Source organism: Taudactylus pleione, unplaced genomic scaffold, assembly GCF_031769625.1.
Source record: "Taudactylus pleione unplaced genomic scaffold, aTauple2 ptg000437l, whole genome shotgun sequence".
NCBI classification, from domain to species: Eukaryota; Metazoa; Chordata; class Amphibia; order Anura; family Myobatrachidae; genus Taudactylus; species Taudactylus pleione.
Window position 1 is genome coordinate 1,251,897 of NW_028284839.1, and position 16,809 is coordinate 1,268,705.

Genomic DNA, 16,809 nt, shown 5'->3' on the forward strand with positions numbered 1-16,809 from the left:
GTGCGCATGCGCGAGCCCCGATGAGCGTCTGAGCTTCAGTCGCTGAGGGGCTCACTACAAGACGGGCGGCTGTCGATGGTAAGTGACAGCTCGCCCCGTTTTGTAGGCAGGTGGGGGAGTGGCTGCACAAACGCAGGTGTTCCCTTAGGGACGCCTGGCATTTGTGGGAGGACCTACTGACATCACTAGTGATGTCAGTAGTGGACTTCCTGCTCTACTAGAGCAGGGAGTCCACTCAGTCTTGTGGCAGCCAAGAGCCTACCCTAGGGTCTAGTCGCAAGCCCGATGGTCATGATAATTGCAACGGCCTCTTGCCCACTTGAACAAGCTGTGGTTGGACACCCACAGCTTTGCGAGCAGCCTAGAGAAAAAACAAAAAACGCCCACAGACCCTGCGAGCTGCCTCCGGCAGCGAGCAGGTCTGAATCAGGGCCATAGTACCTAATTAAGCAAGAATTGCTATTGTGATTGCAATTTCGATTATGCACACAGGGCTTGATTCAGAGCCGGACGTTCTTTCAGAGCGCTCGCTCTGAATCAGTGCCCTCTCTTTTTTTAGAGCAGCCTCCTGGCCACTCGCATAGCAGTGGGTGACCACCCACAGCTATAGCGAGTGGCCAAAAAGATGGTCGCGATGGTCAAGACCATCGCGACCATCGGGCTTGCGATGAGACCCTTGTGGTAGGGTCTCACCTGCCGCAAGCCCTGGAGTGCTTTTGGCTCTATCAGAGCCAAAAGCTCTCCCACTGACATCATTTGTGATGTCAGTTGGGCCGGGCCCCAGACGGTAGACGTTCCCATGGGAATGTCTCCGTCTGGGCAGCAATGCCCCCGGCACGCCCACCAAAGGAGGCGTGCTGTCACTCAACATCGACAGCATGCCCCCTTTGTAGCGAGACCCATAGCAACGGCTTGCCGTCGCTATGCGGGTCTCACACATGCTCACGACGGAGCCGACTCCCTCGTGCGCATGCGCACTTGGCCAATATCGACCTGCTTGCGAGCACTCACGAGTGGGTCTGAATCAGGCCCATAGTTCCATTGCAATGCTAATGTCTGCAATCGCAATACCACAAGCAGCCTAACGTGAGGACACCCACTTTACCATACACACAACCGTAATGTTTCTCAAGACTGCAGTACAATCGGAGCCTTACGCACATCAGAGTCGAAAGTAGACTTTTTGGCGCCCTGTGCCAGAGAGAGCATTGGGGCCCCACCTCCCATTTTTTAAATAGGGACATAAGATAGTGTACCTCAAAAAGGGCCATGGCCTCATGGGGAAGGGCCAGGGAAAAGATAGGAGAGGCCAGGGGATGCTAGGGATAAAAGAAGAGGAAGCTACAAGTGAGAATGATAATAAACAGGAAAACTGACAGACCCAAAGAGCGCCCCTGCCCTGCGGTTCCCTGTGCCATGGCACTGGTTGCACTACCCTAGTTATGGGCCTGACACTTGCACACCTTACACAGAAAAAAGGGATTTGCCCTCCAGCACACTGTAGAAAAATCAACAAAAAATACTTAAATCCTACATGATAATAGGGATTCAGAGGTATTATTTACGTACATTTGCAAACATATGAATATGATATTGATTTATCTTTACACATCTATCCTTTACACTTCACTATCACCTTTTTTCCCCTTTTCGTGTGATGCCCTGGGGATGGTCCTTGGCTGGAATTTTTTGGGGTACCTTGCTTCTTGGACATGAACCCCTTAATGTTAGGGACGCCAGTATAGAGGAGCCTTGACGATGGCCTGGCGCTTATTCATATATTTGCAAATGTATGTAACTAATACCTCTGAACCTCTATTATCATGTAGTATTTAAGTATTTTTTGTTGATTTTGCTACAGTGTGCTGGAGGGCAAATCCCTTTACTTCTGTGTTCATTGTAAACCCCGCCCTTTACAAGCACTTGCACACCTTACTAAGAAATTGCTAACCTTATCACACGCAGTAAAAGCCCAAGCTGCATATGGCATCGCAGTGCCTAATTTATGCACGTCCCTGCAACGGCATTCAAACGCACTGGCATACCTGAGTTTCGCCGACCACCCCCTCGTCACCTCCCCAAAAACGGTACTTCCTGTCAATCACTGTGTGATGGGTCTGCATAGTCACTGTAATCGTAATCCCAATCACAGTGGAGGGTTTGTGCATGCACATTGCAATGCATGCGCAGAACGCACCAATTGGCCGATTGCATGTGTAATTCTAATAGCAATCCTTGCTGAATCAGGCCCATTGTTTATTAACAGCCATATAATGACAAGCTCCAAATTGACTACACCATGGCAGCCAGTAGTCCACATGCTTTGATTTTTTTATCTCTATAAATAATAAAGATGCTGAACAATTTTGACCTGCTCAAAAATGTTGGTTCATATTTCTAAACACAATTCAAATAATGGGGGTCATTCAGACCCACTCGCGAGCGGCTGTCCGCTCGCAAGTGGGTCGATGGTCCCCACTGCACATGCGCACGACGGAGGGAGCTCCGTCATGCGCATTCGCGAGACCCGACGAGCGAAGGACTTTCCTTCGCTCGGAGTGTCTCATCAAAGGGGGCGTGCTGTCGATGGTGACTGACAGCACGCCCCCTTTGGTGGGCGTGCCTGCCAGACGGAGGCGTTCCCAAGGGAACGCCTACTGTCTGAAGCCGGCCCCACTGACATCACTAGTGATGTCAGTGGGAGTGCTTTCGGCTCTGTTTGAGCCAAAATCACTCCTGGCCTTGCGGTTGAAAAACCCAACCGCAGGCTTTTACTCGCAGTTCCGATGGTCGCGATGTTCAAGACCATCGCGACCATCATTTTGCACGCTCGTATATGCTGTGGGTGGTGACCCACAGCTATACGAGCGTCCAGGAAGACGCTCCATATTAAAGGAGGTGGGCCCTGATTCAGAGCGAGCGCTCTGGTCAGAGCGTCCGGCTCTGAATCAGGGCCAATATTTTTTAAATAAGGGATTTCACTATTTTCAAATTCAAACTGTACAATTTTGGGAAAAATATTTGCAAGCTATAGTAAGTGGTTAATTCAGTTGCATCTCCATATCTGACTGAAATTGCATGTTCTCATGTAGTCAGTGTACACTGAGGGGGGATGCAGTCATGAGACCGGCTGCCACGGTCTCAATCCCGATTCTGGAAGTCCGACAAAGGACTTAAGGAATGTGCCAAAATACCTATGCCTATCTTAATCCTGACGCCGGAATCCAGGAGGGCGACAGCCCAAATGAAGGTAAGCCAGGCACCCTTAGTGTTAGCCGCAGAGTGGGAGTGTTAGGTTAAGGTAGTACAGCGAGGTTAGCGTTAGGTTTGGGGGGGGATAGGGTTAGGCACCCCTAGGGGAGAGGGTTAGGTTAAGGTAGCATAGCGGGGTTAGTGTTAGGTTTTGGGGGGGGATAGGGTTAGGCACCCCTAGGTGGGGGAGGATTAGGGTTAGGCACCACTGTGGATGGGTTAGGCACTAAGAGGAGAGAGTTAGGTTTAGGCACTAACAAAGAGGGTTAGGGTGCGGCGTGGGGAGGGTTAGGCTAAAAAAAGTGAGGGTTAGGGGGAGAAGGGGAAGGGTAAGTATACTTACCCTGCCCCTGTCAGGATACCAACCATAGGGATGTCACTGTCGGTAATGTGACAGGAGGCATCCTGACAGCCGGCATTACATACCCATTCCCACCAAGGGTATATAAACAATTTACAGAATTGTACTGTATGAAGAGTTGTATAAAAGTGAAAATACGCCTGCTTGCATTTAGATATGTTTAAGTCAGTATAGGGTTAGTGCAAGAGCACATGGACAGGGCAACTATCTTATAATATATATAAAGTGTGTGTGTATATAGCAAATGATTTTACAAATAAATGCAAATGGTTTAAATAAGTTACAGAGTGGCCAAATTGGAGCGACAAAGTAAAGCTTTATCAATTAATGATGTCACAGATGCAATTAAGCTACAACTAATCAGGACAGTTCACAGAATAATAAACACCAAACAAATTAGTGTTTTAAAAACATAATAGGATGAAAACACATTCTGTATTAGAAAGTGGAGCAAACATACTTACTGATATAACCGTTGACGTATATAGATGGAGAAATATGTTAAGATAGCTGCAAGGACTTTATTGGGATGCCTGCTTGCTGCTGCATTAACTACAAACCAGAGCTGTCAGCTGAATTGCTACCAAGTGCCTGGGATACATCACTGCAAGGGGTTGGGTATGGGATGCCGGTGCTCGGGATCCCAGCGGTCAGTACCCAACGCCAGAATCCCAACAGGTTACAATCCTGACGTGGAGAGGTAAGTATCCTAACCTAACTCCTAACCCTTCCCTAACCCTAAGCCTTCCTCCCCAATGCCTAACCCTTTCCTCTCCCCCTATTGCCTAAACCTAACTACCCCTCCTCGGTGCCTAAACCTAACCCTCCCCCTTACTGCCTAACCCTAACCCTCCCCCTCTCCCTCCCCCTGGATCCTAACCCTAACCTTTCCCCTAAGCCCGCTACTTACCTATGGGATGCCAGACGGTCAGAATGCCGGTGCCAGGATTGTGACTGGTGTCAAGATTCCAGCGCCGGTATTCTAAGTGCCGGCACCCCGCACATCCAGGGGCGTAACAGACCCCACGGTGGCTTGGGGGTGCGGTGGCTTGGAGGGCGCAGTAGCTTGGAGGCAGTGTTTATGCAGATTCCATGCCGTCTAGTCATCAGCATGGAACCTGCAGAAAATGTCCCTCCAAAAATGGCTGCCACCTAGTAGGAGACAGATGCTAGAGGTCCTACTTGACCTCTAGCATCTGTCATCAGGAAGTGCTGGGAACGCTGGCACGGCGCCGCTGCAAGATTCCAGACCAAACCACAGACCGGGGGCTGGAGCTAAGCCAAGTAGGTTTTTCCCATGCATCCGCAGCAAAATCAGCCCAGGCGGATCGCAGTGTCTGGGCAGTGGGATCTGTTCTAATTACAGCTGTCATTTCTACAACTGTTGGGCTTATCTGCATAAAGTTTTCACCAGTAAATATATTCCCATGTAAATTGAAGGATTAACCGTTACCATTCTATTTACTGCTATTGACTTTTTATAATAACTGTGCATTACCCATGAGGTCTCAGGTGGCCCTACTCAGTATTGTATTATTTACCATAATTATTTCCATTGGTACCAACTTTACTGTTTGTTTTGACTTGTTTTATTAAATTGTTTTCTTTTATATTCTTCACTTGAGGTCTCCCGTCTTTCCCTTTTTTAAAGTCACACAGGGTCAGAGTTTTTCTCAACTGATGTTTAATTGCTAGCGCTGCTCCATTTACAGTTTTTCTCACTTCATGCTTGTGCAGATTGGTAGCCTATTAGAGCTGCAGCTCAATGTGATATATTTGATTATATTATATATTCTACATTACAATTTTAATTAGTGCCAGGTATATTTTTAATTTTATGAGCCAACCGGGAGCCCTGCTGTTACCTCTATGACAGGGGTGGGCAAAATATGGCCCGTGGGTCAGATGCAGCCTGCTTGATACATATGAGAAATGCGGTCAAACTCCCGAAATAAAATTTTTCAGGGTTCCAACTAATTTCTGACATTGGTGCATCCCGCCCTCATCTTAATGTGTTCAATGCAAAATTATCACTATATGACCAGAAATTGCAAGCGTGAGTGACTTAGGTATTAGTGAATGGTCCACAGTTATTTGCAGGCAACATTAATGGAGGTGTTTGGAAACACTGTCACAAAAACAAATGTAAGAAGAAAGAAGTGTGTAAACCCTTGAAAAACAAAAACTGAGGAAAATAGAAATATAGTTTTAATATTTTACGCCCAACCATATAGCCAGCTAGGAGGCTGGTCATCATACTGTCATAATGATGGATCTATTTTTATGCAGAGGCCTCATAATGTAGTACTGAGGTCATGCGTTCAATTCCCCACCACAGCCCTAACTGTGTGGAGTTTGTATATTTTCCCTGTGCCTGAGTGGGTTTCCTTCATGTGCTCCGGTTTCCTCCCACAATCCAAAAACATACTAATAGATTAAATTAGCTTCTGACAGAAAGTGAATCTTGTGATTATGTTTGTCCTTGTAGGGCTCCAATAGGGCAGGGACTCATGTGAATGACTTATTAATATTCTGTATAAAGCGTTGTGTGGCACAATGTGTAAGGGGCATTGCGGTGTGTGGCATAATGTGTAAGGGGCATTATGGTGTGTGGCATAATGTGTAATGGGCATTACGGTGTGTGGCATAATGTGTAAGGAGCATTACCGAAAGGAGTAAAAATTACATGTAAACTGTCTATGGAGGGTGGGGGAGCATTTTTAACTGTTCACACTGGGAGCCAAATTGCCTAGAAATGTCCCTGTATTAGTTTTACCAAAATGGGGGGAGGGGCACCAGAAACTTTTTTGGCAGGGGGAAGCAAAATTTATAGTTACGCCACTGCGCACGTCGGGATATTACAAGAGGGTAAGAAAGCAATAAACAGCCCTCATATTGCACATAGAGATGAGAGGGTTTAGATTTCAGAGATCCGCACCCATCCGAATTTTGAGATCCGGGGTGAGAACCGAATGTGCGTTCGGTTCCTCCGCTGGCCCTGGATCTCAAACCAAGGCCAAACCATAGAGACGAAATCTCGCGGCTCGCGAGCTTTTGTCTCTATATATAAGGGACCACGCGGTGGCCGCCATTTCACTCCGGCTGTGGAGACTGAACAGGGAGGGTGGGTAGTGTAGGGCTGGGAAGTACTTACCTGTGCTGGTGCTGTGCTGTCTTCTTTGTCCTGGGCTGGTGCACTGCTGATCCATCTGGTGCTGTCACTGCTGTGCTGTCTGCTGTGTCCATCTGGGCTGGTGCTGTTCCTGAGCCATCTGGGCTGGTGCTGTGCTGTCTGCTGCATCCATCTTGGCTGGTGCTGATCCATCTGGGCTGGGGCTGTGCTGTCTACTGTGTCCATCTGTGCTGGTGCTGTTGCTGATCCATCTGGGCTGGTACTGTGCTGTCTGCTGTGTCCATTGGGGCTGGTGCTGATCCATCTGGGCTGGTGCTGTGCTGTCTGATGCGTCCATCTGGGCCCAAGTTCTGGACCCGAAAAAAAAAATATATATATATGTCTTTTTATTTTTTTCTGTGTGTGCGTGTTAGGCTTAGCCGCACAAAATACAGCAACGTAACCTAGTGCTGCCCGACTCCAGTTGTCATCAATCTGTGCTCTGGGCCCAAGTTCTGGACACGAAAAAAAAATTAAAAAAGTGTTTTTTTTTTGTCTAATATTTTTCTTTGTGTGTGTGCGTGTTAGGCTTAGCCACACAAAATACAGCAAGTCAGCAATGCAACCTAGTGCTGAGCGCTGCCTGACTCCAGTCGTCATCAATCTGTGCTCTGGGCCGAAGTTCTGGACGCAAAATTTTTATTTAAAAACTGTCTTTTCTTGTCTAATATTTTTCTGTGTGTGTGTGTGCGTGTTAGGCTTAACCGCACAAGATACAGCAAGTAAGCAATGCAACCTAGTGCTGCCCAACTCCAGTCGTCATCGATCTGTGCTCTGGGCCCAAGTTCTGGACCTTAATAAAAAAATTAAAAAGTATCTTTTTTGTCTAATATTTTTCTGTGTGTGTGTGTTAGGCTTAGCCGCACAAGATACAGCAAGTAAGCAATGCAACCTAGTCCTGCCCAACTCCAGTCATCATCGATCTGTGCTCTGGGCCCAAGTTCTGGACCTTAATAAAAAATTTAAAAAGTATCTTTTTTTGTCTAATATTTTTCTGTGTGTGTGTGTTAGGCTTAGGCGCGCAAGATACAGCAAGTCAGCAATGCAACCTAGTGCTGCCCGACTCCAGTTGTCATCAATCTGTGCTCTGGGCTCAAGTTCTGGAGCTGACAAAAAAAAAAGTGTCTTTTTTTTGTCTAATATGTGTCTGTGTGTGTGTGCATGTTAGGCTTAGCCGCACAAGATACAGCCAGCAACGCAAGTTGCAACCTAGTGCTGCCCGACTCCAGTCGTCATCAATCGGTCCTCCGGATAAAAGTTTTGGACCGGCAAAAAAAATAAAACATAGTGTATATTTTTATAAAAAAAATTTCTGTGTGTGCACGACTGCGCGTGTGTGAATTTTGTAACCACACTATTGGTGCTTGTATCACTTCTTCAAGACCACAGAAAATATGGAGGGCTGTCACATGACAGGAGAGCAAGGCCAACAACCACATGTTGTAGCTGCAACCAGCAGTACAAGGCTGTCAACTTCCACATCCTCTATGAAGGCTCATGCCCCAGGTCTTAAGTCACGCCATTGATATGTAAAGCTACTTTTACTGAAGTTAAGAAAAAAAATGTAAAGGAAATTTGCCTTTAGATAAACAAAAAATTGGCAATATGCCATTCACTACACAAAGTGGCAAAGAAAGGATAAGGCCTTGGCCTTATGATGACTGCTGGTTCTGATTCTGATAGCCCTTCAGCTTGTAGAAGTAGTGGTGGTGGTACCATTAAAAAATTTAAAGTTGTTAAGATGAGTAAGACAGCTCCGGAAAAACCAACTGTGTGCCCTGAGAAATCAAAATCACAAATCCCAGAGGAAAGTGCAAGTGTGTCCATGGTTGCCATGTGTGAGCCAGACCTAAATACTAGTGTACTGGAGGATCCTCCAAGTTAGAAACATTTGTGTGCCCTCTGGAAATGTGGGGAAGGGCAGTCAACATCTTGCAGACGTAGTCAGTGAGGATGCTTCTGTGGAATTGCACATGGAGGAGGATGATATTTTGGTAGTTGAAGGCGCTAAGGATGATGAGGATGTTGATGATGAAGATGTTGGTGATGAGGATGTTGAAGGGGCTGCACCAATTAATTGTTTTTTAATTAATTTATTATCAATTCTACAGCCAGGGGCTGCATCAACTATCAACTATCAATTCTTCAATCCTCAAGGGTATCCCACCATCATATTTGCACAGTCCTCAACTCTATTAATAATTATATCAATCAGTTTTGAGCCAGCAAGCTGGATGCAACCTTTTGGCCCTTTAACTAGATGAAAAAAAATCAATATTGTGAGCAGTGAGGTGGTCAAAATTGACTGGAAACAAGTGGAAATAAATGTTATTAAGGTTATTAATACTGTAGGAACAAAAAAAGGCCCATTTTATGTGATTTTAGCTGTTTATTTGATTTCTTAAGAAACAATCCAGATCCAAAACCTAAACACGAAAACAAAACACGGAGGTGAGATTTTGGCAAAACCAATCCAGATCCAAAACCAGGGGAGATCCAGATCCAAAACCAAGACATGGGGGACAGCGCACATCTCTAATTGCACAGTGGTGCCCTGGACTGGAGATCACCATAAGTTGTGAGGTTGAGCATAGCGCTAAGCCAGATACAAACAGAACTTATCGCTCTCCCCCCCACCCCAGTGCATTGTGACAGCATTTGGGATTTCTGGAGGACGTGGGGTTGAGCTTGGCGCTAAGCCATATAAGTCACCAGCGGCTAGCGCTCTCCCCCTGCCCTCGGCTAAAAGGGGATAACATCTATAAGGCTTGAAGCACAGTGCAGCATATTTGATTGGGAATTTCTCTGTGCTCTCCTCTATTTTAAGCATATACCTGACAATCAGGTGTGTATGATACTCATGACTGCAACAAAGAGACAATTTACCGGTAATTATTAAATTGCAATACCTGGCACTTATTATTAATATCACCCAAGTGGATACCAATAAATTGCTTTAATAAATTCCTCTTTGGAGTGGAGACACCCATTGAATGGACTGTTCTATAATTTAGTTGAAAATGACCATTACCTATAATTGCTGAAAGTGAGGTTGTTATCTTGTACTGTTTTTATTTATGAGATTTGTTTATATGAATAATTGAATATATTTTTATGAATATATATGTATATATATACAGTCAGGTCCATAAATATTGGGACATTGACAGAATTTTCAGATTTTGGCCTCTGTTCACCACCACAATCAAGAACACTCTCCAGGAGGTAGATGTATATGTGTCAAAGTCAACAATCAAGAAAAGACTTCACAAGAGTGAATATAGAGGGTTCACCACAAGATGTAAACCATTGGTGAGCCACAAAAACAGGAAGACCAGATTAGAGTTTGCCAAACAACATCTAAAAAAGCCATTACAGTTCTGGAACAACATCCTATGGACAGATGAGACAAAGATCAACTTGTACCAGAGTGATGGGAAGAGAAGAGAAGGAAAGGAACTGCTCATGATCCAAAACATACCACCTCATCAGTGAAGCATGGTGGTGGTAATGTCATGGCGTGGGCATGTATGGCTGCCAAAGGAACTGGTTCCCTTGTATTTATTGATGATGTGACTGCTGACAAAAGCAGCAGAATGAATTCTGAAGTGTTTAGGGCAATATTATATGCTCATATTCAGTCAAATGCTTCAGAACTCATTGGACGGCGCTTCACAGTGCAGATAGACAATGACCCGAAGCATACTGCAAAAGCAACCAAAAAGTTTTTTAAGGCTAAAAAGTGGAATGTTATGCAATGGCCAAGTCAATCCCCTGGCCTGAATCCGATTGAGCATGTATTTCACTTGATGAAAACAAAACTGAAGGGAAAATGCCCCAAGAACAAGCAGGAACTGAAGACTTTTGCAGTAGAGGCCTAGCAGAGCATCACCAGGGATGAAACCCAGCGTCTGGTGATGTCTATGCGTTCCAGACTTCAGGCTGTAATTGCCTGCAAAGGATTTGCAACAAAGTATTAAGAAGTGAAAGTTAGATTTAGGATTGTTTAGTTTGTCCCATTACTTTTGGCCCCTTAAAAAGTTGGAGGCACATATAAAAACCATTGTAATTCCTACACTGTTCACCTGATTTGGATGTAATTACCCTCAAATTAAATCTGAAAGTCTGCAGTTAAATCACATCTTGTTTGTTTCATTTCAAAGCCATTGTGGTGGTGAATAGAGGCCAAAAGCTGAAAATTCTGTCAATGTCCCAATATTTATGGACCTGACTGTATGTATATATATATATATATATATACATACATACATTAGCAGATTGAGCTTTGCGCCCCCTTGGTGATAATTTGTTTACCATCTAGAATGTAATTGTATAAATTATGGCAGTGCAGACTTGCTAGCTGGGGTGCTGCAATTAAATTATTCGATTATTTAATCTTGTCTGTTCCCTGTTTATTGGTGGCAGTAAATGCGCCTGGTTATATTATATGTGTCTCTTTTTTTATATAAGAGAAAGTAATCACAAGGGTACATGGTGGAGTGTAATGGAATTCTAACTTATAACAAGCTAATACAATTTAAATGAGTAAATGAAATGCACTCTGAACAAAAAGGAATAATTACTGTGTAACTACATATACAGTATATTATGGGAACCTACCTTAGAGTGTATCTTCAGGTTGTGCCATTTGTCTGTATCTGAATTGAGCCATTGCATATCATTTCCAAGTACAGAGTAGTGTCAGTCTGTGAGAGTTGACCTTTTTTTAAAAAAAATCCTGTGTGAAGTTGTTTCTAGGTATAGCAAGTAGACAGGGTACCGGATTCAGGCAACAGTACCATAAGTGCCCAAAAAGACACTGCTCAATTTGTAAATAAGTACTACTGTATGTGTCTATATTTTTTTAAAAAAAGGTTACAGTTCCTGTTTGAACTTGTTGCCAGGAACAGCAATATGTAAAACATATGGGTATATGAAAGATAAATGCAGGGTGCAACTGACCAATTCAGAAGTGGACAGGAAGTTAATAGCAGTTGGAGCCAAACATCATTTCTGATCAGAATTGTTGTCAGGATTGATGTCCAGCTTATAGTCGAAAGAGAGGGCCTAGTTAGTGAGTATGAGAGGGGAGGCCTTGTGTTGAGAGTGGTATACAAGGGGTTTAACAGTAATTAACTAAGAGATTGCTGGTCTAGTCAGGACCAGGGAAGGAGGGTTAACTATTTATTGATTAACAGTTTCTTATACAGTAAAATATATCCCGTTGGGCTTCACAATTGAATACAGTAGAAAACCGGTAACCAATTAATAGAACTGGGTAATAACAGAAAGACATAGAGGTATGAAGGCCCTGCTCACAAGATTACAATCTATAGGGAAATAAGCATTGATACACAAGTTTAGGTGCTATATATTGCATTTTGGTGTAGCCTGATTGCAGAGGTTCTTGGAGGGCTCTATGATCCAGTCACACAGAATGTTGGCCAAAATTCACAAGGATGTGAAAGAAAGAATATGTATGAGGTTATGTGTGGACTGTGAGAGGGGATGTAATTAGATATGGAAGCTATGAAGGTTATGTGGGTCTTTCTGGAATTTGACAAGCTTGTCTGAAGAGGTGAGCTTTCAGAGGACGCTTGAAGGTTTGGAGACTAGAGGAAAGTCTTATTGTACATGGGAGGGTATTCCACAGAGTGGGTGCAGACCTGTAACCATGAATGGGAGCAACTAACGCATGTGGATGAGAGCCGCAGATCTTGTGCTTTAGCAGAGTGGTCGGGTTGGGAGATATTTTGAGATGAGTGAAGAGAAGTATGTTGGTATGGTTTGGTTAATAGCCTTATGTGTAAGTAAAAGTATTTTAATATGGTAGAAAACCGGTAACCAATGGAGGGACTGACAGAGTAGAGCAGCATACTATGAATGTTTGGTGAGGAAGATCTGCCTTGCAGCTGCATTCATAATGAATTATAGTGGTCTGTTTTGGGGAAGACCGGTAAGGAGACTATTGCAATAGTCAATGCGGGAAATAATGAGTGCATGGATTAGAGTTTTTGCAGTGTCTCTGTAAGATATGGTAACATTTTGGAAATGTATTTTAGATGTATGTTACATGACTTTGAGACAGACTGAATGTGGGGAACAAAGGAAAGTTTAGAGTCAAGGATGACACCTAGGCAGTGAGCTTGTGGGGTAGGGTGGATTGTCAAGTTATCAACAGTGATTGAGAGATCAGGGGCCAGATGTACTAAGCTTTGAAAAGTGATAAAGTGGAGAGTGATAAAACACCAGCCAATCAGCTCCCAGCTGTCATTTTTCAAACACAGCCTGTAATATGAGTGGCTGGTGGTTTATCACTCTCCAGTTTATCACTTTTCAGAGCTTAGTACATCTCCCCCCAGGTTGGTAATGACTATTGGCTGGTGGAAATATGTTTTGGAAATTTTAAGTTTGAGGTGGTGAGATGACATCCAATTAGAAATTGCAGAAAGACATTCAGTGACTAGGACCAATGCAGATGGTGACAAATCTAGATAGGTATATTTGAGTATCATCCACGTACAGATGGTACTGAGATCCAAAAGAGCTGATTAGTTTGCCAATAGAGGTGGTATAGATTGAGAAAAGTAGAGGACCTAATACTAAACCTTGCAATACTCCAACTGATAGCTAGTGAAGAGGAGGCAGAATCAGAAAAATGAACAGAGAAAGAGTGATCAGATAGATAGGATGAGAACCAAGGTCTGTGGGCCTGATTCAGCAAGGAACGCACACTAGCAGACGTACACACCCGTCTGCTGCGAGAATATACTAATCAATGCATACGCACAGAGACCGCAGCACAAGATGCAGACGCCCAGCCCCATACTAAGCTGCCCATCTCCCTTTACTCACAGCCTGATCAGCATGCAAGATAACGCAAACATTGGTAACATTGAGAACCATCAGAACCATTAGCATAATAGTGGTTGACCTGACCTGCTGCAGGATTTTGGCCGCTTTCTGTGTACAGCTTACGGTATGGCTGTGTATGCCGCCGCTCTGCCTTAATTATGCATGCCCCTATAATGGCATTATAACGCCTGCGTTCGCCTGTCCCCCCATCACCACCCACAAACGGCACTACCTGTCAATCAATATCAGAGGGATCTGCATACACACTGTGTGTAGTCTGCGTACCCTAACCTGATTGCACTGACTATATTTTGAACATGGGCAGTGCAAAAACATCATCCGAGTGTGTGCGTTCTCTCCTGTGCATTCCTTGCTGAATAAGGCCCTGTGTTCTTAAGATCTAGGGATTGTAGTGTTTGTATGAGAAGAGAGTGGTCAACACTGTCAAAAGCAGCAGAGAGATCTAGAAGAATTAGAAACGAGTAATGGCATTTAGCCTTGGCAGTGACCAGATCATTTACTACCGTAGTCAGTGCTGTCCCTGTGGAGTGTTTCAAACAAAAGCCGGATTGAAGCGGGTCCAATAAGTTGTGTGAGTTAAGAAAGTGTGTGAAGGCGGGTGTAGACAAGTCTCTCAAGTAGCTTGGAGGAGCATGGAAGCTGGGAGATGGGACAGGATTTTGAGAGTGTTAGGGTCAGAATTTAATTTTTCTGTATTGGAGTAATCAGTGCATGCTTGAACAGTGATGGAAAGATACCATTAGAGAGACAGAGAGAGAGATTACACATTTTATTTAAGGTTGGGATGAGAACAGTAGACATAGCTTTACTGATTTGTGAGGGTATAGGATCAAGAGAAGAGGTAGTAGAGTAGGAGGAAGAGAAGAGTGTAGATGCTTCATCTTCATTTGTGGGGTCAAATTAAAAGAATGTGCTAGAGGGTTCAGGTAGGGAATTGAGCAGGTCACTGGCTGAAGAAGAGCATACCATTTAATTTCAGATCTTATCAAACTTATCCTTAGAAAAGGAAGCAAAATCTTGTGCATGGATAGTAGCAGGTGGATTGGGTGAGGGAGGGGTAAGAAGCAATTTAAATGTATTAACAAGTCGCTTGAGTACAGAGACTTGAGTAGAGATGAGAGATTGGAAATAGAGTACAGAACATTACGGTAAGAGTGGTAGATAGTCTTATATGTGAGGAAGTTACTTGGCATACGAAATTTATACCACTGATGTTCTACTTTACATGAGAGTTTTTGTAGATGTCTTGTTAAGTTAGAATGCCATGGTTGATGTCTAAGTCTACATGGAGTGTGATGGCTAACTGGAGCTACTTCATTGAGGGCTTTTTCTAGTTTCTGGCTCAGGTGTAATACAGCAGGAGAAGTGAATGTATAAATTGGTGAGAGTAGTTGTTGCAGAGAGGTGGATACATGTTGAAAATTAATAGCATTAATATTTCTGTAGGTTTGAAGTGGTTTGGTTGATTTTAATGACATTGAGGTTGATGTAATGGAGGAGAGTGTGCAGGTGATGAGGTTGTGATTTGAGAGAGGGAAATGAGCATAGTGAAATCAGAAACAGAGCATAGTCTGCTGAATGTAAGATCAAGGCAATGGCCATCCTGATGAGTAGCGCAATCAGTCCATTGGGAGAGGCCGAGAGAGGTTAAAGAGAGTAGTTTGGAGACATGAGGAGATTGTGGACTGTCAATAGGGATATTGTGATAGTGGAGATGTCAGAGGATAGGAAGTGAGGGTGCCAGGCAGAAAATGTTCCAGAAATTGTTGAGGTGGCGCAGGTGGGTGATAGATAGCAGCAACTCACAGAGAGAAAGGGGTGAAAGTCCTGATAGAATCTACTTCAAATGATGTAAACATGAGTGATGGTATCTGTGGGAGAACTGTGTATGTGAAAGATTGGGACAGTAATATTCTAACCACACCTCCTTTACAATTACCAGGCCTGGAGGTGTGTAAAGTGTAGGTTACCATGTAAAAGTGCTGCAAGGGAGGCAGTGTCTGATTGTGTGAGCCATGTTTCTGTTATCAACAGAAGGTTGAGGTTAGTTGAGATAAAGAGGTCATGGAGGGATGTTAGTTTGATTAATAATATGACAATCATGCATTATACTGTCATAGACAATTAAAAGTAAACTTCCAGACAATGTAATATTAATATGTATGCTGAGAATATATGTAGAGACACTGTGTTACTAATTATAAAATCTGAATATATTAGACATTATGATGTATAGAGAGGAAATATAATCCTACATTTCGGAACCTATGTAATCGGTTCTTTCATCAGGGACAATAGATAATAAAAATATCTTACCTTAAATACCCCATTGTGCATTCATGCAGCATCTGCTGGGACTCCGGAGTCACAGAATAGCGAAGGCACCAATAGAGGACCATCACCATAGAAACCGCCAAAGCCAGAACTGATAGAACACCATGTGAAATACAGAATAATAGAAATAAAGAAATAGAGAGAACTGAATTTAGAAACAAGAAAAGAAACAACAACTGAAGAGCAGATACACAGTGATAAAAACATAATATGTAAACAAAAATAAAAAACAGATAATGATATTAAAGGAAACACTAGAGCTACAGAGACTTATTAAGGCCCTTGGTGGACAAGGAATTAAGCCTAAAAATCCATTTGGATTCTAATTGTAATAACTTTTTTGTTCTATCACCCCCACGTTTTCGGGTAGGGGGAACATAATATATAATCCTGCACCTTAATGTGGCTAAGTTGTGTCTTGCAGTAACATAATGTCTAGCCACTGGTTGTTCACTGTGGCCGTTATCCAAACTAAATGGATAACTGACCGATGGAGCGCCAGGGACAAATAATCTGATATATATCAAAGGTAGTTGTACAAGTCAAATAATGACCTATATTAAATGGATGGTTAAAAAAATGATTAATCAATAGGTACCTACAAGTAGAGTAAGGCAATTTGGGCATCTAAAACACTACGTTCTTCACTGGCTAAGAAAAAGGGCATATTTTAATGATCCCATTGCTGTAACACCTGTTCTTACCACTAGATCTCTGGTTCTAGGCCCTCATCTATACACTGGCATAAGTTTTGAGTCACATAATGTATTAAGATCTGGATCAGTAGCTACTATAGGCCAAAGAGATGTGTCTT